The 27838-nt window shown below is 40.5% G+C and overlaps 1 protein-coding gene across 9 annotated transcripts in view; it reads left to right on the top strand.

Moving 5' to 3' along the window:
* SOX6 (SRY-box transcription factor 6) overlaps positions 1-27838 on the top strand; it is a 459030-nt gene that overhangs the window by 116420 nt on the left and 314772 nt on the right. The window contains exon 1 of one of the 9 annotated variants that reach the window (XM_065404490.1): positions 15427-15479. The exons of 6 other annotated variants lie outside the window; for them this stretch is intronic. The gene's annotated coding sequence lies outside the window, so the exon portion shown is untranslated. Of the gene's footprint in view, positions 1-15426; positions 15480-15933; positions 15975-27838 lie in introns of those variants that run through there. 2 more of the 9 variants (XM_065404485.1, XM_065404491.1) reach the window with 2 other exon arrangements.

The raw sequence follows: 27838 nt of genomic DNA, 5'->3' as shown, positions 1-27838 counted from the left end.
TGTTCAGAAAGGATGGGGATGAGGTACGCAAAGCAGTAGAATCGGCCAATGAAGCTTTGTGGCTATATTAGTGTCCATAGAACAGCACCACTCCTGATTTATAGCTTGGGAAGATGGAGACCCAGATCTAGTTGTTAAATCTGAAATAAAGAGGCTCATGCGATAGTGACTGTGTAGTAGTAATTAATGTGGTTAAATAATTTGTGTTGTAGCAAATAAAATGGATATTCTTGTCCATTCTGGAACTATCTGGTTAATGGCCATTTCTGTTGAAAAGAGTTGAACTGCTGGGGTGCAAGCAACTGTGGTTTGTTTTTTTGGTTTTTTTTGGGGGGGGGGTACTTACCAGTGCTCACCCAGCTGTGGGCATCTGCTTACAGAAAGGAAGGATGGGTTTGTGGTGGTTTAAGTTCAGTTTCTGTGATGTGGTGTTCAGTGATTACTCAGTGCTTAAGATACTTGCAAGACCTCTGCTTTATTCTGTGGCCTGTTCCTCTTGGCTGTGCATAACAAGAGCTTCTGCGCGGCCTATCCAGACTCTCTCTGGAAAGCTCAGACATGAAGGCACAGTCCCCAGTACCACACAAGCGTCCCGTGTGACTTTGGGCAAATGATTTAATCTCTTTGTGCCTCAATTTCCCCATCTGTGAAATAAGGGATGATGATGATACTTCCCTACCTTATAGGGGGGTGAGGATAAATTCAATAATGATTGTGAAGTATGCCAATATTACAGTGATAGGTATAGGGGCACTGCTTCCCATTCTGAAACTACTGGACACTGACACAAATCTTATGGTTGGGGCACAGTGACTGGGGAGAGGCATGCTGAAAAATCTGTGGACACTGTATTTGCATAAAAGCATATTTTAAAAGGAGCCTATTTCTCCCCTTCTCCTGCTTAAATTTTCATGGAAGAAATTCCATTGATGACATGATTTGACCCAGAATGTACATTTGGTTTCAATTAGTATCCATGGAAGAACCGTTTTATAAATCCTAAAACTGCAACTATATATTTGAGAGCTTTTTTTCTGTGTTTTCTTCTGAGCTATAAGAATGGTATCTTTGCAGGGGGAACCTCTTAACGTCCTTGTTCCCTGATGTATCTTTGTAATCTTTTATTACTTTTTTGTAGCATTGTATATCTGTTTTTATACTCCAATTTAATTGATTGGTCCAACGTGCAATATTTAGAGCTAGATAGTGACTGGACCTTCTGTGGGTGGGCACGGACTGTGTGTTCAAAGGAGGGTAGGAAGAAGGTGAAGCTGTGGTCCCCATTTTCCCTTTGTATTAGTCACCAGAGCTCCATAGGCCAGTGTGACTCTGCACCATACTTACTCAGAGCTGCACCCTAATGGCACAATTGAGCTGTTAATGTACCAGATCCCATTCAATGCCTTGTCCTGCACCACGCCAGCATGATTCCTGATTCTACACAACTGCTTAGCTAGTGTTTCCAATGTGCCATGCTACTAACTGCTGCTGTGCCAGCCTGAACAGCCAAATTGCTATGCTGAAGTCTTAAATTGCTGCTTCTCTGCTATGTACGCTAATATAGTACTAATGTAATATACAGATATTCAGTAGAAGCCACAGGACACCAAGTACTGTAGGCACACAGGAACTGATTGTTTTAATGGTGTGTGGATTAAGATTTTACCTGGATAGCCTTCTATCCAGTAGCTGTTAAATGATGCAGATAATTTATTATCTAAGCAGCTCTGATCTTAAAGCACATACTCACACTGTGTGTAGGAGGCTGATGCAAATTTTACCTCATTCACTAAAAAGGCAATGGCATGTACTTCAACATTAAGCAACAAATATACCTTCTGGAGGCCAATTTATCCCAATGTATGTGGATTGTGCTTATAAATACATATATAATAAAATTGCAAACATTACACAGTGTCTTTAAAATGTGCTGTGTGCAGAATTGCAAATGGAGGCAATGAGAGTTTCACAAGGGGAGGGTTTGAAGGATCAGGCCAAATATCACTTTTCTCAAATTCTGTTTTTCACTGGGTGTACAGTGACTTACATTTCAGTGACTTACATGTAGCTATGTAAATATTCCTTCAGGGCCACACTGTGACACTCCTACCCATAGTGGGACTATTGACTGAGTAAGGTACTATTCGGAATTAGCAGGGGAGGACAGAATCTTACCCTTACTTACTAAAATACAGAAATCCAAACCCTTGACTCACATGGCTTGGGGTTTTAGATATAGCCAGTTTATGGTTTGGAACATAACAGAAGGTTTTTGGGTTCATTTGAACTTCAAAACCCCTGTGTTACACAGAACTGAGATGTGCAGTACCTCTTAGGGTAGATACACACTGCATTTTTAAAACCTACAGCTGCAAGTCTCAGAGCCCAGGTCTACAGACTCAGGCTCGCAGGGCTTGCTCTAGGGCCCAAAAACCAATTGTATAGACATTCAGGCTTGGGCTGGGGGGAGGGGGGGAGGGTATTCAGAGCTTGAAGTAAACATGAAAGGGGGTCAATTTATGAATTAATCTAGTTTTTTAGATTTTAGCTTTAAAATCTATCACCCTGACAAATTCATAAATTGACCCCCAGCCTGAGCCAAAATGTCTGCACAGCTGTGTTTAGCATCATAGTGTGAGCCCGAGTCAGTAGACCCAGACTCCGAGACGTGCTTCTGTGGGTTTTAAAACAGAGTGTAGATATACCGCTACTGTCACCTAATCTGGCTTACATGCCAGGCTGATTGAACCTTGGGGCTGGTCAGGCCCATGGTGCTGAAGGGGATGGGATGGAATTTGCCTGCACTTGGCAGCATGGTGATGCAGAACTGCTTGGAGGATGGGAAACTCATGCAAATGAGCTGACATCCAGCCCCATGCTGCCATAATCAGATCCTCAGGTTCTCTTTCCACTCACTGTCACCTTCAGGGGATGTTGTAATGCCTATGCAGCTCTGCTTGAAGGAACAGTTGGCCCACGATCCCTGTATTGTGTTGGGGATGGGGAATCATTGGGACGTTATTTCCTCTTCCTCTTGATGGTTGTGGAATGTTCTTTGGCCCAGTGAGCTCCATCTAGGTGGCCTGGCTGACAGCACCACTTCAATGTTGTCAGCAAGGGACACTGTTTGGGGCCATGCAGAAGTCACCCTGGCTGTTGTTCTCTTGGAGAGGACCCTTCCTGCCACTACCTGTGAGATGTCAGAGATTTACCAGTTTCCATTATATCATTATAACTGATATATTAGTGTGTGTGTGTGTGTGTGGGGGGGGGGGGAGCGGGGGGGTGGAAGGCAGAAGCATGTAAGCAGTGAGATGTGCAAGAACATAAACAGCTGAAAGGCATTTTCCAGCCTGTGACACAATGTGGCCAAGAGATCTACATCAACTTCCTGGATGATGAAGCAGAAGACAGCCGAAAGTAAACAATCTGCATCCCCTGGGTGGCAGCTATAAACAAACTTTTAACATCTCCATCACAAAACCAGATGGCTCTCACTGCCCATTGATGGACACGGTGCTGGACAGATGGAAAACACATTATGAAAGTGTGCTGAACCACGCACCTGCTGAAGACTGTCCAGAGCTCTGTGACTTGGCAAACCACACAGCTGCAGAACCAGGGACAAATACTGATTCTTCATAACTTAAAGAAGTATGAAAGGCTATCGAAAAGTTGTAGAATGCACATGCTGCTGGACGTGATATTATTGCGCCCGAGCTGCTAAAAAATGCCGTGGAGCCTGTGAGCATTGGATAGCATCAACTGTTCTTAAATGTATGGGCATCAGGCAAAGTACCAGTAGAATGGAAAGACAACATCATAGTGTCCCTGTATAAGAGCAAAGGATCTCACGCTAAGTGTGACATATACAGGCCAGTCTCATTGTTATAACTCCCTGGAAAGGTCTTCACTCCTTAGCAGACATCATTGCCACAGCAATCAGGTTTCATTGTTGGGCAGTGGACTATGGATGCTTCTGGCTGAGCTGCACCAAGAATCTAACTGCCCACTTCACATGGCATATATTGACTTCAAAGCACCTTTTGATTTGGTTGACGGTGAATGGAGTTGGCTTTCCAGATGTTCTACTAAATCTGGTGTGTGAGATAGTGTATGTTGGTTCATGGCTTTTGCCACATTTCTGTGCAACCTCAGGTGTAAGACAGGAATGCATTCTCACTCCAGCACTATTCTCTCAAGCTCTGAACTGGGTGTTAGGACTTACTGCTCCATACGGTGGAATCAAAGTTGATCAAGAAGAGTTCATCAACCAAGACTACACCAATTATACTGCCTTGCTTGTGGAGAATTGAGAGAATTTCAGCCTGCTCCTCCAGGGTCTTCAAAACCCCCACTCCACTATGGGGTTGAATATCTCATGGCAGATGACCAAGGTCCAGAACCTTGAGACTGGGCCACCAGAACCCCAGTGCAGATGGGTCAAGTACTGCGGAGGGTGTTGATGAGTTCATCTACCTAGGCTGCAAGCAGAGTTCAAACAGTTGCAGGAAACTGGACATTTTGTGACCAATAGGTCTCCCTGCCTCCTGCATAAATCCACATAGAATCATAGAATCATAGAATATCAGGGTTGGAAGGGACTTCAGGAGGTCATCTAGTCCAACCCCCTGCTCAAAGCAGGACCAATTCCCAACTAAATCATCCCAGGCAGGGCTTTGTCAAGCCGGGCCTTAAAAACCTCCAAAGAAGGAGACTCCACCACCTCCCTAGGTAACGCATTCCAGTGCTTCACCACCTTCCTAGTGAAAAAGTTTTTCCTAATATCCAACCTAGACCTCCCCCACTGCAACTTGAGACCATTGCTCCTTGTTCTGTCATCTCACTTGGCGATGCAAAAAATGTCTTTGTGCTGAGACTTCCTGATCTATCAAACCTATGCACTACTTATATTGCTATATGGGTCAGAAACCTGGATCCTCTTACAGGCAGACTTGAAGTGGCTAGAGACATTCCATATGCGCCGTCAGCACCTAATCCTGAGCACAAAGAGGTTTGACTTTGTAAGAAATGTCACAATCTTGCAGAGATCTGGCCTTCTCTCAATTGCTCATGTTCAAAAGTGGTGTTGCATGCTTTTTAACCATGTTGCCAGGATGGACAAGACCACCACAGCACACTGTGCACTCGAATTCTCCATTGACATGTGAAGGGGTGCTCACTGTGAGCCTACCTGGCCCTGCCTGTGGGGCCACCCCAGAGATTTGTTGACACGCAGGATTATGCCAGATCTGGGAACTTCACTACATGTTGCCTGATGTAATGCTATCAACTGTGGTCACGCTGTCTAGTGCAATGGTCCTCCCCTGTATATCGTACCCTGTCTTGTATGCCAGAACCATGAATTCTATCCCTGGTGAGGGGTTGTTTCCCTGTTTATCACTTTAGAAACACAGTAGAGAGGAACTGAGAATTTATGGATATGTTTGCAGTTGTGGAACCCAGTTGCTGATGTCTCTGTGCAGCAGATAAGGCTTGGATTTGATCCCAGCTCTGCACTCCTTTAAGGTTTTTATAAATGAAATGAAAATGTCCTTAAGTTTAGATACGTTTTGTCACTGTATAATTAGCTGTTTTTCTTTTTTCTGTTTTCTGTGTGAAGTGAGAAATATTGTTAATCCCAAACATTCAAAATCATGAATGGGCCCCAATGAATCATTGGATTGGTATAAAAATCATAACATTAAAAATCATGTTCTTTTTTTCTTGTTTCTGAGTCTTAGGGTACACTTGGGTCACATTTTCAAACTTTTCTCTGCAACCGTGAGAGCTATTAGAAAAAAAACGAAACCACTGAGATTCTCACTTATTTAAATATTTCCTGGAGCTGGAACTTTAAGAAAATTTCACAAGACTTGCAATAAAATTATGAGACTTGTCAACACTGGTTGAGTCTTCTGGTGTTAAGATGCCCCTCCTTATGCTGAATTGTAAATAAAAGGGCTGATAATACAGTGACAAAATGTACCTGTACTTGGATCTTGGGATCTTTTTGGATGTAGTCTTGACTCCAGGTGAACAAAGCCTATAAACAGGACTCTCTAGACCCTGACTGGGGTTGAAGTTTAGAATATTTATATCGTAAGAATATAAGGGAGAAGCTGTGGATGTGGTATACCTAGACTTTAGTAAGGCATTTGATACGGTCTCGCATGATATTCTTATCGATAAACTAGGCAAATACAATTTAGATGGGGCTACTATAAGGTGGGTGCATAACTGGCTGGATAACCATACTCAGAGAGTTGTTATTAATGGTTCCCAATCCTGCTGGAAAGGCATAACAAGTGGGGTTCCACAGGGGTCTGTTTTGGGACCAACTCTGTTCAATATCTTCATTAACGACTTAGATATTGGCATAGAAAGTACGCTTATTAAGTTTGCGGATGATACCAAACTGGGAGGGATTGCAACTGCTTTGGAGGATAGGGTCATAATTCAAAATGATCTGGACAAATTGGAGAAATGGTCTGAGGTAAACAGGATGAAGTTTAACAAAGACAAGTGCAAAGTGCTCCACTTAGGAAGGAACAATCCGTTTCACACATACAGAATGGGAAGAGACTGTCTAGGAAGGAGTACGGCAGAAAGGGATCTAGGGGTTATAGTGGACCACAAGCTAAATATGAGTCAACAGTGTGATGCTGTTGCAAAAAAAGCAAACATGATTCTGGGATGTATTAACAGGTGTGTTGTGAGCAAGACACGAGAAGTCATTCTTCCGCTCTACTCTGCGCTGGTTAGGCCTCAACTGGAGTATTGTGTCCAGTTCTGGGCACTGCATTTCAAGAAAGATGTGGAGAAATTGGAGAGGGTCCAGAGAAGAGCAACAAGAATGATTAAAGGTCTTGAGAACATGACCTATGAAGGAAGGCTGAAAGAATTGGGTTTGTTTAGTTTGGAAAAGAGAAGACTGAGAGGGGACATGATAGCAGTTTTCAGGTATCTAAAAGGGTGTCATAAGGAGGAGGGAGAAAACTTGTTCACCTTAGCCTCTAAGGATAGAACAAGAAGCAATGGGCTTAAACTGCAGCAAGGGAGGTCTAGGTTGGACATTAGGAAAAAGTTCCTAACTGTCAGGGTGGTTAAACACTGGAATAAATTGCCTAGGGAGGTTGTGGAATCTCCATCTCTGGAGATATTTAAGAGTAGGTTAGATAAATGTCTATCAGGGATGGTCTAGACAGTATTTGGTCCTGCCATGCGGGCAGGGGACTGGACTCGATGACCTCTCGAGGTCCCTTCCAGTCCTAGAAATCTATGAATCTATGAATCTAGATAGTATTTGGTCCTGCCATGAGGGCAGGGGACTGGACTCGATGACCTCTTGAGGTCCCTTCCAGTCCTAGAATCTATGAATCTATGAAAGAATGGCCATTTTGGTTCAGACTAATGGCCTATCTAGCTCAATATCCTGTCTTTTGACAGTGGCTGATGCCAGATGCTTCAGACAGAGTGAACAGAACAGGGCAATTTATCGAGGGATCCATCCCCTGTTGTCCAATCCCAGCTTCTAGCAGTCAGAGGTTTAAGGACACCCAGAGCATGGGGTTGCATCTTTGACAATCTTGGCTAATAGCAATTGATGGATCTGTCCTCCACGAACTTCTCTAATTCTTTTTTTGAACCCAGTTATACTTTTGACCTTCACAACATCCCCTCTTAACAAGTTCTACAGATTGACTGTGTGTTGTGTGAAGAATTACTTCCTTGTGTTTGTTTTAAACCTGCTGCCTATTAATTTAATTAGGTGACCCCCTGCTTCTTTTGTTATAGGTAGGGGTAAATAACACCTTTTCTCCATACCATTCATGATTTTGTAGTCCCTTAGTCATCTCTTTTCCAAGCTGAACAGTTCCAGTCTTTTTAATCTCTCCTCATATGGAAGCTGTTCCATACCTTTAATCATTTTTGTTGCCCTTCTCGGTACTACCTTTTCCAATTCTAATATATGTTTTTTGAGATGCGGATGACTAGAACTGCCTCTTTTACTCTTCTCTTTAGCCATAGTGGCATTTTTTGGACCTTTTACTATTTTTTTTAATCTGGGGTGTATGTATAGTTTGACCCTCTATTATGGTGTTTTTGAAAAGTTTCCATGCAGCTTGTAGCCATTGCCTTGTGACTGTTCCTTTTAATTTCTGTTTAACTAGCCTGCTCATTTTTGTGACGTTCCCCTTTTTGAAGCGAAATGCTACTGTGGTAGCTTTCTTTGGTATTCCCTTTCCTCCACCTCCCCCAGTGATGTTACATTTAATTACATTATGGTCACTGTTACCGAGTGGTTCAGCTATATTCACCTCTTGGACCAAATCCTGTGTGCCATTTAGGACTAAATCAAGAATTGTGGGTTCTAGGACTTGCTGCTCCAAGAAGCCGTCATTAATGGTTTCTAGAAGTTTTATTTCTGCATCCCATCCTGAGGGGCCAAGTTTCCAATCAATACGGCGATAGTTGTAATCCCCATTACGGTTCGGTTTTCTGTTTTTTGTAGCCTCTCTAATCTCCCTGAGCATTTCACAATCACCATTACCATCCTGGTCAGGAGTATATTACTATTGTTGTACTCTTATTATTCAAGCATTGAGTTTTTAGCCATAGAGATTCTGTTTTCATTCATTTAAGATTTTTACTATATTTGATTGTATGTCCTTCTTTCACATATAGTGCCACTCCTCCACCAGCACGACCTACTCTGTCATTCCTATACATTATGTACCTCAATATTACTGTGTCCCACTGATTATCATAGTTCCACCAAGTTTCTGCAATGCCTCTTATATCAATATCCTTATTTAATGCCAAGCATTCAAGTTCACCCATCTTAGCATTTAGACTTCTGTATTTGTATACAAGCACTTATAAAATTTGTCAATATTTAGTTGTTTGCCTTCATGTGATGTAATTGAATGGGACTCTGTTTTGTTTGAGTGTTTCTCTTCAGTTCCTACCTATACTTTATCAGCTTCTATCCTCTCCTTTTTACTAGGATATAGACTATCTTCTTTAATAAATTTCCCCCCAAGAGATGTGTCTGTCCAAACTGTGTGCTTCTCCGTACCTGTTGTTTTTTCCCCTAGCCCATCATTTAAAAAATCCTCTGACCTTTTTAATTTTACTTACCAGCAATCTGGTTCTGTTTTGGTTTAGGTGGAGCCCATGCTTCCTGTATAGGCTCTTCCTTTCTCAAAAGGTTCTCCAGTTCCTAGTAAACCTAAATTCCTCCTTTAAACGCCATCGACTCATCCATGCATTGAGACCCTGCAGTTCTGCCTGTCTTCCTGGCCTTGCATGTAGAACTAGAAGCATTTCAAAGAATGCTGCCATGGAGATCCTGGACCTTAATCTCTTCCTTAGCAGCCTAAATTTGGCTTCCAGGACCTCTCTGATACCTTTGCCTGTGTCATTGGTACCTACGTGTACCATGACCATCAGCACTGCACATATATCTATCTAGATGTCTTGAAAGGTCCACAATCTTTGCATGCAGCAGGCAATTCACCATGCAGTTCTCCCAGTGATAAACCCAACTATCAATATTTCTAATAATCAAATCCCCCATTACCATTACCTGTCTTTTCCTAATAACTGGGGTTCCCTCTCCTGGAGGGGTATTCTTTGTGCGAGAGGATACCATACATCTTCTGGAAGGAGAGCCCCAAGTATGGGATCATTTCCATTTGCTCCAGCTTGATGTTCTCCCTTCTCGAGACTTTCATCCTCCTCAACAGCGTAGAGGCTGACAGACTGCGGGTGGGAGTGCTCCACTTGTCTCAGAAAGTCTTGTCTATGTCTATGTCTGTCTCCCTTAGCTTGTGCACTTCAGCCACACTGGTCTCAAGAGCCCGCACTCGGTCTCTGCAGGCCATGAGCTGCTAGGGTGACCAGATGTCCTGATTTTATAGGGACAGTCCCGATTTTGGGGGCTTTTTCTTATATAGGCACCTATTACCCTCTACCCCCTGTTCCGATTTTTTACACTTACTATCTGGTCACCCTATGAGCTGCTTGCACAGAATGCATAAACACATCACTTGCCTACAAGGCAAGTAATCATACAAGCTGCATTCAGTGCAATAAACTGGATAGCCCCCACTCTGCTGCTGGTCTTCTGCCTGCATTATTTTTACTCTTGCAGGGTTTGTGTTTTGTTTGTTTGTTCTTTGTTTGTCGGGTTTTTTTGAGGGTTTTTTTTTTTTTTTGCATGGGTCTTATTGGCCTATGTTTAGAAAATGTTTATTCGGTGTATCTTGCTCTCACGCTCCCTCTTCTAACATCTTTGCAAAACTCTCCTGTTTTCTGCTCCTGGTTACTAGCTCTTCTGGTCAGTTACAAGCTGGCTTTTTTAACCCTTGATCTCCTTGAGTCATCCCTGCCCCCTCATCAAGGGATCCTAAAGGGATTAAGGATCAAAGAATGGTAGGCTAGAGCTTCGTTAAGAAGCTCTCAACCGTGCCTAGTAGGTGGCTAGGCTCAGCACACAGTCCCCTCAAATAGACCACACTAAAACTTCAATCAAGCAGGCACACAACAAGCAAGCAAGCACAACAAACAAACTGTCAGAAAACTCACTCCAAGGGTAACTTCCTTCACCTGGAGAATTCCCTCACAAAACTCCCATGTTGCCGTGCCTGTTTGCTAGCTCGTGAGTTCAAGAGAAGTTGTCTCTGGAATATCTTCCTTGTACGTGGCTGAGAATTTCCCATTCCTTGCTTTTCCCTGTGCCTGTCCCCAGTTTCACTTGGCTTCTGGTGACTTTCCCTGCTTTGCCCTCCCCTTATAATGTCTCGGTGGATATAAACTTCTCTCCAGTTTTCATATGGAACACTGTTGTGTTGTCTGTGGAACTCAGATCTTTGGCTGGATGCACATTGTTTCTTTAAGCACATGTGATGCAGATCAGACCTGAGGTTGGATAATTCATAAGAGCTGAGTATTAATATTATTACTTGAAAGGATCCTTATTATTTTGTGCAACAGTACGGTCACCTGGCAGCAGGTCATTAGCATTTTAGGCTTCTTTCCTTCACAACAATGCACAACATGCTAATTAGAGGGTTCTGAAGCTAAGCAACCTTTTTTAAAATCAGACATTTTAATTTGCAGCTTTAATGGCTGTGTTATAATAACTGGCGTTGGGGAGCAAAAAAACATCTCGTTCCAGTAGCAAGGCCCAGTGTAACAGAGGCTGACAAAATTAAAAACCTCATAATGTGACCTTTGCCTGGGATAAAAGGCTGTTTCATAACAATTTCCTTTTGTTCTTTGTTTAAGCCATTACTCCAAGAGGAGCCTCCGATTAATCTAAGTAAATGCATCATTACAGTCCTAATCCATGTCCTTCTGTCAGTGTCTGTTTTAATTAAATAAGAAACACTAGGAGAAAGAGGGCTGGTTGATCAGGGTAAGATTAAAAAAGGCTTTACTGTTTTGTCCATTTGCATAGCTCCAGATGCCATAATATTGTAGGTTAAAGCAGGAAGACTTGTTGTATAGTTTAACACAGTGCTCCCTATTACAGTATTAAAATAACCAGATTCACCAATGAAATCATTCCAATCATCCAATTAATTATATACAGAACATTCACAGGCAAATGGTATGACAGCTTTGGTTGAGTAATTTGACACATTATTATGTTTTGGATGGTATACATAATTGGGTACAAACTGTTTGTACTGAGTGCAATTGTTTTTTTTTATATTAAATAAAGCATTGAGTAAAACTAGTTATGAATTTATGGTGCCTGTTTTTTTTTGTTTTTTTTTTAATGGCTATTAAAGGCTTCTGAAATGTTTTTTTTTTTTTTTAAAGGAATTTGGAGCATAATTCTTTTAAAGCAGTGAAGAGCCCATTTAATAAATGTTGTAAGATTAATACATCTAGCTAGTTAATATTGCTAAAGCAATACATATGTAAGAAACTCTTCCTCAAGGTAGTGTTTCAAGATCCCTGTGGTGAGGGCTTCCTCCCACATCCAGGCCATTATTTGATGTAATGAAAAGAGAAAGTGTGCAACACTGAGATTGTTAATTAAGTTAGCCTAACAAGATGAAGATAAATGAAGCAAAGCATGGATTGAATGAAGCAAGAGGTCTTATTTACAATTTAATACTTCTTTATATTATGCATTTTTCAATTTACAAAAGAAAAGCCCCTGACTTTAGAGAAAATATGTACTGTGATTCTACATGCAAGACATTACAGCATGTAAACCTGTCTGGGTACTGTTAAAAATGTAGTGTGAGTTAACCTTTAACTTCTAACTTTTTCTTTCTTTCTTTTTTTAACATTGGCGACAAAATGTTGATTATAATAGAGTAAGTGAAGATCTGAATCTGCTGCCACTGAAATCAATGTCAAAAATACCCGTGGGAGCACTTTGGGGGCTAACTTCTGTTTCTTCTTGTTTGAATTAACTTTCGAGTCTCAGTTTGCACTGTTGTATTATCTTATTTCTGATCCATTTATACGTAGAGATTTGCTTAAAAATAGAAAAAAAAAGAAAAAAATGGTCGGACCTGATTCTGATTTCATTTCTACCAGCATAAATCTAGACTAACCCATGGGCTTATTGCCATTTTATACCGATGGAACTAAGAACAATGTATTTTGACAAATGTTTTGATGGCTTAAAACTAGGGTTTCTGGTTTTATTGTTTTCTCCTCTGAAACTCAGTGTTTATTTTATATAAATTATGACATTTTCAAACAGCATACTTGAGTTTTATCGGTTAAAAAGCAGAATTAAAACCAAAAAATACCTAAGATTTTTAAGCAAACTTTTCCTCCCAGTTACAATTTTCAATTCAAAGAATGCTCTTTCTTTAAACACAGGAAAAACTGTAAATTGCCAATCGCATTTTTCAGTTGCCTACATCTCTAGATATATTATTTGACTTCCCAATCACAAACTTTGGGACATCACTCAACAGAGGAGTTGAAACAAATTCAAAATAGCTGAAGTTGGTTATTTGCAATAGTTATTTAAAAAAGACCAACAACACTTGAGCTACACATGCTTTCCGGGTAGATTTGTAGGTTTAAACCTAAAACCAGAAACCTTAATTGATATTTTGTTTAATAAAATATTTTCTCATTTACAGATTAGTTGGATCTGTCCAGTATTTGACCTTTTGTCATTCTTACTGTCTACTAAGGAAATGCCTTCCTTCCTCTTGCAGCAGCTAGACAAGACTGTGTTATCTAGTGTTACTGTAGGCAGCGGTAGCAGGCCTTTACAAATAGTATTATTATGGTCCCTGTGTTTTTATCTCGGGGGTCACGAACAAATCCATGCAACTGCTTCTAAAGATTTCAATAAATAGGACTTTTTATCCAGACAATTGCCTTTTATATTACTTTTAAACAAAACTACTAGTCCATCAAGAGTTTCAAAAGGAAAACAATTCTCAGAGTGCTGGTATGGCAGCACAGACCAATCATTATGGCACCCATTCTCCAGTCCTTTATTTTTCAAGTCCACAACAATAGGTTGTTGATTCAATGGACAAGACCAGAACAATTAAGTTCTCTGTTTAGCAGCAGTGCAGCATTTTAATGCCCTCCTCTAATAATGGTCTCATTATTGTTATTCTAAGACTGGGCCTCAGGAGGAGGAATATTTGCTGGAGGTACGTCATTATTTTGCAAATTTCGATTAGCTCATCATGTTGTCTGTACTGTGAAAATCGTAGCTAATTAGGGCAGCCAGTTAGACTACCAGCTTTTGAGCTTATGAGTTAAAAGGTAGCACACTTGATAGGCCAATGATGTGAAAAAGGTGGTAAAAAGGAGGATTAGAGCTGTTGCCCTAGTAACTCTAACTTCCATCTGTGCTGGAACAATGGACTTGTGTTTCTCCCCCACCTTGGTGTAAAAATTGGTTTTGTTTTGAAAGGACAGGGCACTTTTTATGACAATCTGGAATTCAGCCTAACTGAGTATAGTTTTAGTTGTTATGAGAGACCGATGGGGAATAGGAAAGATGAAAGGTCATGGTGAGCTTCAAGGACATGAAAGGTTGTTGTCTCATGTAACAATAGTAGATTGTTTTGTCCTATTATTTCTAGCCAACCACTAAGTCAGGTGATGGAACAAATACCTCCAGTTGAGTCAGGTGAAACAGGAGAGAGAGATAATGTACCTCTTACAGAACAAAAGATAACTATAATTTGTCTTTATTAAACAAAGTTATATGTATTTGTGTTCATCCTCTGAAAAAGCTTGTTTACTGACCTACTATTCCAATGTGTTTTGTACTGCACTGCCTCTGTAGGCCATCACATCTCTGAGAAGCACTCCAATGTGTTAAAAAATGTTGTTTAAGCTTTCTTCCCATGAAGAGGAACCCCCAGGAGTACCAGTGATGTGATACTTAACAATAAATTTAGTTGTTGTAGCTTTCTCACATTATTGGTGTTCTTAAAAGGTTTTCCTTCAAACACACACTGAATAAAATTAACTATAAATATGAAAGAATTTTGCTTCAACACTTTACAACATTTTATCATAAATTCTACAGCACATATCATAGAACGTTTATTGCAAACAGTATTAGGTACCGCTGCAGAGAGACCTACAATCCTGTACAAAAATAAATTTGCTACAGGGATCCTAATAAAGGACTGCTTTTGTGCAGAGGGAGATAAAGTCTCTTTTGTGCTATGCCATAACTTTAGGAGGTTTTGCCCCTTTGTCTGTGGGGAAAACAAAAGTACTTCAGTGCTATTTAATAAAACAGCTACGGCACATTTTTACAGGGAAAGCATTTCTGTTAGTGAAAAGGGCTGTAATCTCTTGGATTTTGCCCAGTGCTTCCTAAAACCAAAGACAGTTGCTTTTTAGACAGAAAAGGGAAGGTAGGAGCACTCCTTTTCACGTTCTTATTTCTCTGTTTTTGAAACATGATGCTTCTGTCATCTGAGAAATTTTCTTTCTGCCCCCCCCCCCTTCCCTCACACACACACCCTGACCCTGACCAAAACATATGCTAAGGGACATCTCACTTCCCTAAAACAAAGATTAGTGATTTCAGGTTGGGATTTTAAGGTTTTCACCCACCTTTTCATATTGGGCCCCATAACCCCATTAACACAACCGTAGCTGAGTAATTTTCACTTGCTTTATAATAGAGCTGTGAGATCAATAACAGATTTTGTAATTAGCTATTTATTATCTTTGAAAAACAAACTTCCTTGTAATTACTAGGTTTCTCATCTTAAGCTGTTCTGACCTTATTTAAACTCCCCCTTTTAGCTATTCTGAGCCTTTCTTATCTCGTCTCTGCTCCCAACCACTCTTGCTCTTGCTTTCTGACAACACAGATGGACGGCCTTGCACAAACTGATAATTGTGATAATTTCTCAGCTAACTATTCAGTAATAAAAAATGTTATTTTCCAAGCATAGCAGGCATGTGTCACACTCGCATATACACTGAAGATGAGAGGCCAAGTGGTAAGTTCATGGGAACGTGATGTAGTATGAGCCATTGGACTTGTCAGCATTCGATTTGTTGATAGTGGTTTATCCAAATGCAGTTGTCTTTTCAGACTATTAAATTTAAGGGGTTAGAGTCCTTTAAAAATCCAAACTTTTATAAAGGATGTTTAGTCTGAAAGCATTTTGAATGTTGTATGTATTTAGTTTATTAAATATTTGGCCTCAAATGTCCAAATCAGCTTCTTATTTTTTATTTTATAGTAGTTTCACATATGTACCATCATTTTATTTTGTTATTTTCTCATTAAAATGGACTGGAAAGCATATAGACTGTTTAGTGTAAAATGGGAGCAATGCAAAGGGTTAACCAGCAGAGAATTACAAATGAACTATCTGGAAAGTTGATTATTAATCCAGCAAGAGAGAAAATATCCTTCCCAGTTAGCAAGAATTAGTACTTGAAGAGCTGATAATATTGTTCAGCCTGTCGGTGTGCTATGGCAGAGTCAGGTAAGCAAGACATCTTCTCAAGGAGATTAAGGCTTTTCCTTTTTTGTTTTTCACCATAAGAATATCTAATTTTAAAGGGAATCTTTGTTGAATCAGTTATACTGCCAGCGTATGAATCTGCATATACTGATCTTCCACATTCCAAAATGAATGAAATAAATTAAAATGGTGCTTTTAACATTGGTAAGAAGAACTATTTCTGTTAGCAATCCATTGTATTTAATAGTGAAATATCTTAGAAATTCATGATTGGATTGTGGTTAAGAACAAGAAGTGATTGCAAAATCTAAACAAGCTCTAGTGTGATATATACTAAAGAATCCTGCATAATTGCCAGCAAAAAGATTATATAATTTCTCTTTAGGTGAGAAAGTTCTGGGTTGTTAGAAGTCCTATGTGATTCTGAATATAATGTTTCTGCTTACAGACTGTATGGCTTTATGCAAATGTATATGTTGCAGGCAGCTCTTTACCAGTCCTGATGTTTTCTTGGCCCCAGTGTTCATGTAGTATTGATGCATGTATTTGTTTGTTGTAAACCATTTTGAATTCATTCATGTTAATTTATAAACATTTGTGGGGTTACAAAGTGTGTGAGCAGGATGGAAGGAGGTGAGCATATGGAAAATGTTTAGATCATTTGAAAATAATCTCTATGTAATTTCACCTAAGACTGATTTTTTCTGTGTTGTAGTGGAAATTCACAATTTCCTATGTCCTTGTTGTGTGGACTGTATGCTCTTGAAATTACTTGCTAGACATAGGTGAATGAACTCATCTTTTCAACCTAGTCTGAAGTTTACAGTTTATTATCTCAGAGTTGCATAAAATGGTTGGAGTAATAATGGTCTAGCAGTTCTGAAATTCAGGGAAATTCTGTATATTTAATGATATTGTCTCACATCATTAAATGGTGCACTCTTAATTACATACATGGATTTAACATAATCTTTAAAATATTTCGGTTTTGTTAATAAAAGTGTGTTAAATAACTATATTTTGCTATGTTAGTGTCTGTGTTGGTGGAAAAGAATTTACCATCACCAACTGTTTAGCTTGTTTCCATAGAATAGGCTGAAGGCTATACCAAAGGGACTGTTGAAACAGGAGAATCAAAATGCAGTTAAAAACACAAACTAACCCAAATCTGAGCGCACACACCATCTGAGGATTTAGTTATTATACATGCTAATATTTCATGAGTCATACAAAGGGGAAGGGAAGAGAGGCTCATCATCAGCACCAGGTTGGATGCTCCTTCTAGTTTCTCTTTGAATTTTGAGAATTAGATTATGATAAGGCCCCAGGCAAAGGAGAACTGAAGAGAAGAGCAGAGCAGAAAGGACAGTTGGGAAAGTGGGAAAGAGAGGCTGAATTTGTTTGGCGAGACACATTGTTTATGGCTATGTGTCTTTGGCCTACCCAGGCAAGGAGACAGTTAACAGAAGATGGTCAGATTTTTTGTTTAAAAGGGGGATTCATCTCATTAGCATCAATTAAGATCCCCAGCTCTTGCTGCTGCTAATAATGGAAGTCATCAGTCCAACAAATGACTGCAGTCAAAGTACACTGAACAATCAGACTTAGTAAGAGAAACAAACAAAACAATCCCAAGAAGTTATCTTAGTGCTCTTTAAGAGTGTTATTAGGCCACAAAGAGGTCACCATGCCTAAGTTTGAGCACCATGATCTTGTTAAGATATAAAGAGCGTGTTAAGGGCACAGATGAGAACAATTACTATATAGGGATGATATATACATGTAGGAATGATATACCTATAGAAAGGCTGGAAACACTGAGAAAAACACCGAGGGGAAAAAAAGAAACAGATTCAGAGGAGATAGAACTGAAGTTTTCCAGAAATTAAAGGAGATAGCGAGGGTCAAATCAGATAAGCTCTTTGAACTATTTCTCAAAAGGAGGGACTCATTCAGGACTGGAAAAGCTAGATTTATAAACAAGGAAATAGCAGGCAAAATAAAAGTTTAGTCAAAATGACAAGGGAACAAATTTGTGGAATGCCCTAGTTGGGGTATCAACAGAAGCTGTAGCTGTTTATAAAAAACAAAACGAGGTACACACTTATCTGGAAGGAATAAAGTATAGTATTTATGGAATTTTATAGTATATTAACTGATTAGATTAAATGGATTCCAAAGTCTGTTTTCAGGCTCTAATTTCTTATTTTCTTATAGATATGTATTACTGAAGTCTGGTATTGTACTGGCTAAACTGGTAGAGTTGGCAAGCTTGATATCAGTAATCTATTTAACACCTATTATAAATTTCAGCATATTGGCTGAAACTTAATGAACCAAAACACTAGCTGTATCTTTTAATAAGCCAGAACTGAAGAGAGAGGGGTGAGAACTTAAAATCAAACAAACAAACAAACAACCCCCCCAGCCCCAAACCAGTGTAAATTAACTGTAACTCAAATAAAAACAGTATGCTTAAATAAAGGATGTAAAGTGGAAACCAGAAACATCAAGCAGAGAACCCAATTTAATGCCCATTTTAAAGACTTTTATCAAACTTGTAGAGAACACATAGTATAACCACCTGAAAGCATGCTCTAACCAGTGACTTGATCCCAGCCCCACAGTTGATGTGATCTTCCCTGTTATGCCAATTTAAGCTTCCTAGTTGTCTACAGAACAACTTTGACAAAAGTCTGGAGCAGGCTGATAAGAATGGTCCCCTGACTTAGTGGAGCTAACTTGACTGAAATCGAGCCAGAATTTTGGCAGGAGGATTTTTATGGAAGGTACCATCATTCCATTTCCTCTCTTGGTAAATGTGAATTTGTAGATTCCTGACTGTTTCAGAATGGGTAAGTAGCTGAGTTTGAAAAGTACAGCAGATACTTGCTCAGGGTGTTCTGTACAAGTCTTGGACCAAGGGCCCAGGTGGACATTATTATAAGATTTCAGTGTTGAGTATCCCACTTCAACATTTTAGTTGTGGCATGTGGTAAAAGCATCCAGCCTAAAGCTGTATGGGTGGGACAGTGAGATGGGAGAGTGGATGATGTGGAACATGGATGTATATATTGTTTCTCTCTGCACTCTGTGAATACATAGGAGAGACTTAGCCTGCAGGGGTTATCTACAGAGGGAAAACAAGGAGGTTCTTGAGAATTTGGTTGGATTTTAATTTTTTAAATGGCTGAGGGAAACATTGAGTCTGGCCCTTAAGTTCTTTGGAACATACCTTCTCAGTGATGGCATATGAGTGGAGGGAGAGAATATGTTTCAGTTCATCAAGAACTCAGTGAGGTTGTGTGGATAGGCTAAAGTATTTTACAAGATTCAGTGTAAGGCTGCATAGTTCAAGAGTTCATATTCTAGTTACAATGGCCAAGGTCAGTTATTCACACAATGAGGGGAAACTCTTACACATACAAGTAGATAAATATTGTTCAGCAGGTGCTCAGCGATGTTTCAAGCCCTTGTATTACCATAAGATCTTGAAGAACTATCTCCACACTTGTATCAAGTCCCTTTAGAACATCAGCAGCTTAGAGAGGTCATGGCTGATACTGATTTAAAGAATTTCAATGTTGTGTAACAAGTGAAAGGATAATACAGTGCATCCCTCTGCAAATGTGGGTTGGCACATGTGTACCTCTTCAGAGTCCAAAAGTGGAGGGTACAGACCAGTATGTGGGGGTGTTCGTTCTCTCTCTCTCTCTCTCTCTCTCTCTCTCTCTCTCAGCAAAAGAGAGAATCATACTTTTCAGGGTAATATGGGACAATTACGATCAGCTAGTCTCACCTCCTACTGCATCAAGACTAATAACTAGTGGGCTTTCACTTCAGTGAGAGTTTCTCAGTGTTCAACATTTCTGAAAATAAGGCCACTTATTTAGGTGTCTAAATACTTAAGAGTCTAACTTTAAGTGTCCATTTAAGAAAAAAAACTTGGTATGTGTTTCTCTAATGCTGTAGAAAGAAAAGCTTTTAGGATGTTTGATTGGCAGCTAGAACAATTGTTTTTACTGCGATATGGAAAAAGATTTTATTTTAAATTGTTGCAAAGAGTGAGCCATCATGAAAAACTAAACAGATCAGGTGCTGTCACAGGAAACTATTTTCATTAGTTTTTCTCATAAGGACTATTAGAAGGCTGCATGTGTTCTTCATTATACCCAGCATATCCTTTAATAAAAGGCTTACCTTCTGAAACATTGCTCTTGTTCCTTGAAGGAATTGTACTTTCAGTGGCTAAGTCATGGAGCAATCAGATATGCATAATTTTTGACTGTCACTATGCAGTTCTGTGGTACTAAAGCATGAAGTTGCAAAACATCCACAGAATGGTAAAATTAAGAAAAAAATCTCTTCTGTTGTTGTCTGAACAGAATGACCATGCAGTCTATAGCACATGGGTGTTGCTGTATTTTTCATAGTCTCTGGAGAAGAATCTGGTGGTGCCTACTGCAATCTTTCTTCAAAAGGAACTAGGAATTAGTGTTTGCATAACTATTACATTATTATGACATCTTCAGACAAAAAAGGTTGACTTTAGGTTAGAAATACCTGCTCTAACCCCACTCATGTAGGCATTTAGGAGCCCACCTGTACAGTCCCATTGATGAGTCTTCTATACCAAATTGTGGTTCTGTGTAATAGGAGCACAATGGGTGTTTGAGGTTGGATGAAGAGCTGCCAATGGACCTGTGACAGGGTAGATTCCCCCAGCCACATTCCATTAGAGGGAAGGGAAACTGAGGCTGCTGAAGAGCATGGGCTGCAACAGCAGTTTTTGAATGGTTGTGCTAGTTCTTTATGACCTGGGGGTAGGATTGCATTTCTGGCTCCATATTTACCTCTGGGCCACAGACACACACACATGTGCTGCCTGCCACTGTTGAGTGAAAGTCATCTACTTAAACCTTGGTGAGAAATGCTACAAGCAAGTTATAGCTATTGCCTGTAACCATTATTTCAAAAAGGAGCTTTTCCTTGTGACCACACTTAGTTCCAAACATAGAACTATTCCCACTTAGAAAAGTCTTGTTCTTCTTTCCTACTTACTTAAATATATATGTGTGTATAATATGTGTGTGTGTGTGTGTGTATGTGTATATATATATATATATATAATTTTAAAATGAGAGTGCGTCACAATTTTCATGTGAAAAATTTGGGCTAAATATAAGTTGCTCCTGGGTAGCTCTATCTTTATTGAATTAGGCTCTTAGCATTTGTTGCTGTAATTGAAATGGCATCTCAATGTTCATGCTGAATCTATCTTATTTATGACTTTTCAACGGCCCATACATTTTTCTTTGTAAAGTGGTTTTATAGAAAGTTGCTGATTGTTTTTGTTTTTTCTTCTCCCTTTTCTCATCAGTTATAGTCCACTTAAGGCTATCATCACATTACAGCTACCACAGTTTTGAGGCAGCCTGAGTAGCTATTGGTGACCCCATGACAGCTGTCTGCTAAGCCTGATTACTGATCTACAGTAAAAACAACGAAGAGTACTTGTGGCACCTTAGAGACTAACACATTTATTTGGGCATAAGCTTTTGTGGGATATAACCCACTTCATCAGATGCATGGAGTGGAAAATACAGTAGGCAGGTATAAATATACAGCACATGAAAAGATGGGAGTTGCCTTACCAAGTGGAGGGGTGGGGGGGGTCAGTGCTAACGAGGTCAATTCAATTAGGGTGGATGTAGCCCCTTCCCAACAGTTGACAAGAAGGAGGGAATATCTACAGTGTTATTTAATATAAAGGTGAAATAAAACCCTAAAGGGGAGAAACATTGTTTTGTTTCATTTTAAATTCTGCTTAGGAAGGGAGCCACTGTTTTATAAGTAACCAATAATAAGCCTCCTTCATTTGTCAGGATTCAGATCTAGGTATTTAGTATATTCTTGCATAGATTTCCTATATTAAAACAAGTGCTGAGTCTTGGACTTGATGCAGAAGTCAACAAAATAATTAATAATAACAATAATAATTAATAACACTGTTGTACAATCATAATGAACAATAATAGCAATTCATGGATTCAGGGAGGATATACTGCTCTGTGTTCCACTGAAATAAATCCCTGGACTTTATTGGCTATTTCTTTGCTATACACCAGTATAACTCTGAGCCGTATGCCTCAGTGTAACTGTGAGCAATGTCTGGAACTTAGTGGTGATCTCTAACTCACAAGCAAGGTGGGAATGAGGACAAGTGCCTTTTTAATCAGAAAGTGTCAATGACAATCTGTCTTTTGTGGAGGTTCGTAAAACTTAATTTTAGCCATTTTAGTAAAAAATAAAAAGGTTTTGGGGAACTAATTAGAAAAGAATTTTGGTGCCAGAAAATTATTTCTTGAGCCTTCTCCTGAATGATGTCTGCACTATGATGCCGTTGACCTTTTAAGGATGCAACCAAAATACCTTAATTGGCAAATTATCACACTTTTTAATGTACTGGCCCCAAGGATGTGTGACTGTTAGAAACAAAACTACCTACGCATTTCCATAGGCATATGAACATACACAGACAGAGGGATATTATACTCTCTCGCATTTTTGTAAGATTTTTATCTGCACTAATTAAACATAACTTCTCCTCCTTACTGTAGTTCTACTTTATCAGTAGTGGTATCCTCATTTAACTCATGCAAATGAAGATTGCACCACCAGCAGTGTAGCAATTGTTTGTTTATTTTTAGATTTTTAAAAAAATGTGCCCATATCTCTCGGCATATCATCATAAATTATTAAAACTATACAAAATTCATTGACTAATGTCAGCCAAATCTAGAGAGACTCAACCCCATAATAAGCTATTGGCAGAAATATTAATATTTATTTTTATTAAAATCATTTATATAACTCTCTAAATTTACATGGCATTTTATATTGAGTATATAGACATAGAGTAGGGCAGGATTCCTGCTCTGGAGAATTTGTAAGTTAAGGTCTTGATCCTGCAAAGAGATCTGTGTGGGTACAAAATCTACCCACACACAATATTTTGCAGGATCAGGATATAGGAGATTTAAGGTATAATTCATCAACACCTTCTCCTGAAAAAGCCTGTATAGATACATAGTCAATGGGAGTTTTGCCACTGAGTTACATTGAGCCAAGATTTCACCTATGAACTTTACAGACTGGGTTTCTGACAGAACAACCATGGAAAGGCCTTTTTTAGACTCAAGGGCCTACTACTCCACTACTCCTCTGAAGTTGCCCTGCCAATAGGCCTCAGATGTTCATGTCTAAGGACTGAATGCAGGGCCGGCTCTAGGCATCAGCAAACGAAGCACGTGCTTGGGGCGGCATTCTGGCCATCTTTTGTTGTTGTTGTTGTTGTTGCTTCCAGCGGCAAAAGCCTGGAGCCGGCTCTTGCAGCAGCAGCGTGCCATGTGCTGGGGCCTCTGTGGTTCGTGTCGGGGAGCAGCGCCTGCACCTTGTGGCTGGGCCAGGCAGACTCCGAGTGGGGGACACTCGGGCTGGGGGGTGCCCCCGGGGCACATGGAGCCGCCTGCAGGTGCCGCAGTGTGACCGCCCCCCAGCGCCGCAGCCGGGGCTGGGCGAAGTGGCCCAAGCTGCCTAGGGACTGCGGCAGGGCAACCAGAAGCAGCAGCGGGGCCATAGAGGGCAGGGTGCTGCTGTGCGGGGCCTGGGGCGGCAGGGGGTGCGAGTGGGGGAGGGCACTGGTGGGGGAGAGAGAGCCAGGGCCTGGGTGGGGGGCAGCCAAAAATTTTTTTGCTTGGGGCAGCAAAAAACCTAGAGCCGGCCCTGACTGAATGGCAGTAGATCAGCTGATCACAACTCTTGGAGCATACACCGTGACAACCAGGTTCGTTTAAAGAAGTGTTGGCATATAATGTAATGTATGTAATGCAGCCTGATTATGAATGCCTCAGATGCCGCTATCATTTATGGCAACTGAAACCGCCACTCCTGGTTAGTGGCAATTTAGTGTTTTCCCTCCACAGGATTTAGTGTCTTCCTTCTATAGGATGTCTGTCTATCTTTCCATCTATTAGGAGTCCATCTGTATGTATGTCTATATAGAGGTGTGTGTATACAACTATAATTATGTGTGTATATATACATATATGTACATCTACTGCACATTTATTTGTATATGCATGTAGATGTCCTGGCTAGCTAGCAGATTGATACAAGGTACAAGATTTCAGGACAGTCCTGTTGTATATAACCAAAGAGTGTGTCTGTGATGTATAATAATAATACCTAACTCTTATACAGAGCTTTTGATGAGTAGATCATCAATGAAGAACGTCAATGTCATTATCCCTATTTTACAGACAGAAAAAATGAGGCACAGAGCTGGAAAGTGACTTGCCCAAGGTCACCCAACAGGGCAGAACTAGAATAGAACCCAACTATCCTGAGCCCCTGTCCAATGCTCTATCCGGTAGGCCACACTTAACCTTCAAAACTGATAATAGACTAGTCTGTTGTTTCAGTTAATATAATTAGAATTAGTTTATAAAAACATTAACTAAGCTTTGATTTGAATGCCTAGTCTGTCTTTGATTGCTTTAGCAATTTTTACTTCAACTGTAAAATTTAAGAGATGAAGTCTGGCAGAGCAGTGGCCAATTGGCTATCCAAAGGTTGGAATGCCTTACCTTGCACCTATTGTGTTTCTGATTTTATACCGATAAGAAATTGGACATTGTACACATCAGTTTATTACCTAAAATATACATAATTGCTTTTAGAGATTAGAGCAATTGTACTGATGATCTTTGTTAAGTTGATTTTTACCAGATTTTCAAGGCGAAATGCATTGTAAACCACTCCTTTGGCAACATTTATAGCAGTAGCATATACATTATCTCCTTACTAGACAGTACGAGCTGGTGCCTTTTTAAATTGCCTTTTGGCCTGTCACATGCTTAATCTTGTTTGTTTGGGTTCCATTTTCTGTTTGGACACCATAATCTTTTAACCTGCTTTTCATTTTGAGGACTTTTTGTACAATCATCTAGTGAACAAACCTACCCAATTCGCTTATGAGCTCTAAATTGAACTATATTTATGTTAACGAGTATTTCCATTGTCTAGATGCCTATGAATGTTTCCTTGGTAAATAAGAAACCTGAGCTTAGGAGTGATCCTTGTGATATTAATCCTATTTGCCTGTCAAATGTCTTGAATTAGCAGTAAAGTCTGTCACTCAGGATAATAAAGTATGTACATTTTACAGCTTGAACATGTACAAGGACCTGTTCCTTCACACCATTGAGGTCAATGGGAGCTGTGCCATCAATTTGAATGGGCACAGGATCAAGCCCAAAGCTGTTTCTTTTTGGTCTATGTTTTTAAAAGATCCCTTTTTGCTCAGATATGCTTGTTCTCATATTATATCTGTCCTGTTTTCTTTATAACAGAAACCCATTAAAATATTGGTCCACAGATCCACAGTCACATATAGTAATACATCTGAACTTCTGTCTGATTTTAGCCCCTTGACACATTAGCAAATTTTACACACTTGTTTAAAAGAAAAGTGTTGGGTTGAAAATCATTTATTTTAAAAAAAGTCATTATCTGTGATGCTAATAATAATACGTCAGATGAGTGTTGACAAATGCAAGGTACATTGCATAAATGTATTTAGGATAGAATAATTTGAATACTTACATATCCTGCTTGGTTCTAAATCAGGGGTGGGCAAACGTTTTGGCCCGAGGGCCACATCGTGGAATAGAAATTGCATGGCGGGCCATGAATGCTCACAAAATGAGGGGTGGGGTGCGAGAGGGGGTGTGGGCTCTGGGGTGGAGCTGGGGATGAGGAGTTTGGGGTGCTCTGGGCTGGGACCGAGGGGTTCGGAGGGCGGGAGGGGGATCAGGGCTGGGACAGGGGTGCGGGAAGGGATGCAGGTTCCAGTTGGGGGTGCGGGCTCTTGGGTGGGCTGGGGATGAGAGGTTTGGGGTGCAGGAGGGTGGTCCCAGCTGGGATCGAGGAGTTTGGAGAGCGGGAGGGGGATCAGGGCTGGTGCATGGGGTTGGGGCGTGGGGAGAGGCTCAGAGTGCAGGCTCCGAGTGGTGCTTACCTCAAGCGGCTCCTGGAAGCAGTGGCATGTCCCTTCTCTGGCTCCTACGCGGAGGCGCGGCCAGGCGGCTCTGCACGTTGCCCCATCCACAGGCACCGCCCCTGCAGCTCCCATTGGAGCATGTAGGAGCCGGAGTGGGGCCATGCCGCGGCTTCTGGGAGCCACGTGGTGCAGCTCCGCCCCAGTGCCCCGGACGGAGCGGGGTTGAGCTACATGGTGCGGCTCGCGGGCCGGCTTGCGGGCTGGATCCAGCCTGTGGGCCGTAATCAGGGGCGGATCTATGTATTTTGCCGCCCCAAGCACGGCAGTCAGGCGGCTTTCGGCGGCGCGCCTGCGGGAGGTCTGCTGGTCCCACGCCTTCAGCGTACCCGCCACCGAATTGCCGCCGAAGCTGCGGGACCGGCGGACCTCCTGCAGGCATGCCGCCGAAGGCAGCCTGACTGCCGCCCCCACAGCGACTGGCAGGCTGTCCCCCGCGGCTTGCCGTCCCAGGCACGCGCTTGGTGCGCTGGTGCCTGGAGCCGCCCCTGGCCATAGTATGCCCACCCCTGTTCTAAATTCATTTTAAACACTTAGGTATCACTATGGGCATCTCTATAAAATCTTCTGCTCAGCAGGCAATTCTGGTTTAAAATGTGAACAGCATGTTAGGAGCTATAAAGAATGGGATATAAAATAATACTCAAAAATATGATGGTGCCATTATACAAATCAGTGGGACTCACTCACCTGAAATAGTGTCTCCAGTTCCCACCAACCCATCTCAAAAAGATATATCATAAATTTAAAGATACATCAGAGACAGGTGATGAATTTGATTAGTTGGCGTGAAAATACTTCCATATTAAGAGAAACTAAAAATATTGTGACTCCTCAGTTTAGAGAAAAGCCAGAACAGAGGTTTACAAAATAATGAGTGATATAGAAAAGACAAATCAGACACTCTTCTTGATATTTTTTTTCATAATATAAGAGCAAAGGGACATTTAATGTAATTGAAAATTAAAACTGATGAGGAAAGGATTGAGACAGTTATATTGGTAATGAAAACATCTACCATCTAGGATGGGTTTTTGGTTTTTTTTGTTTTTTGAGACGAGGGGGTATAAACCCTCATGCTTCAGGCCACAAACTAGCCATTAACTGAATGTGGCAAAGAATGCTGTAGTTGGTCCCAGGACATGAGACAAAGTGGATGAGGTAATATCTTTTATTGGACCAACTTCTGCTGATGAAAAGACAAGCTTTTGTAGCTACCCAGAACTATTCTTCAGGTCTGGAAAAGGTCATCGGAGTGTTAGGAAGAAATTAAATGATGGGGTCTAAATTAGCAGTTACAACTCAAGAAAAAGATCTTAGAGTCATTGTGGATAGTTCTCTGAAAACCTCAACTCAATGTGCAGTGGCAGTCAAAAAAGGTAACAGAATGTTGGGAAACATTAAGAAAGGGATAGATAATAAGACAGAAAGGATCATATTGCTTCTATATAAATCCATGGTACGCCCACATCTTGAATACTGCAGATGTGGTCCCCCCATCTCAGAAAAGATATATTGGAATATAAAGGACAGCAAAATAATTAGGGGTATGGAACAACTTCCATATGAGGAGAGATTAATAAGACTGGGACTTTTCAGCTTGGGAAAGAGACAACTAAGGGTGGATATAAAATCATGACTAGTGGGGAGAAAGTAAATAAGGAAGTATTATTTACTGTCTCATAACTCAAGAACTAGGGCTCACCAAATGAAATTAATAGGTAGCTAGGTTTAAAACAAACAAAAACAAGTATTTCTTCATACA

Source organism: Emys orbicularis, chromosome 4 (assembly GCF_028017835.1).
Source record: "Emys orbicularis isolate rEmyOrb1 chromosome 4, rEmyOrb1.hap1, whole genome shotgun sequence".
Lineage (NCBI taxonomy): Eukaryota > Metazoa > Chordata > Testudines > Emydidae > Emys > Emys orbicularis.
This window is presented reverse-complemented; position numbering and strand designations above follow the sequence as displayed.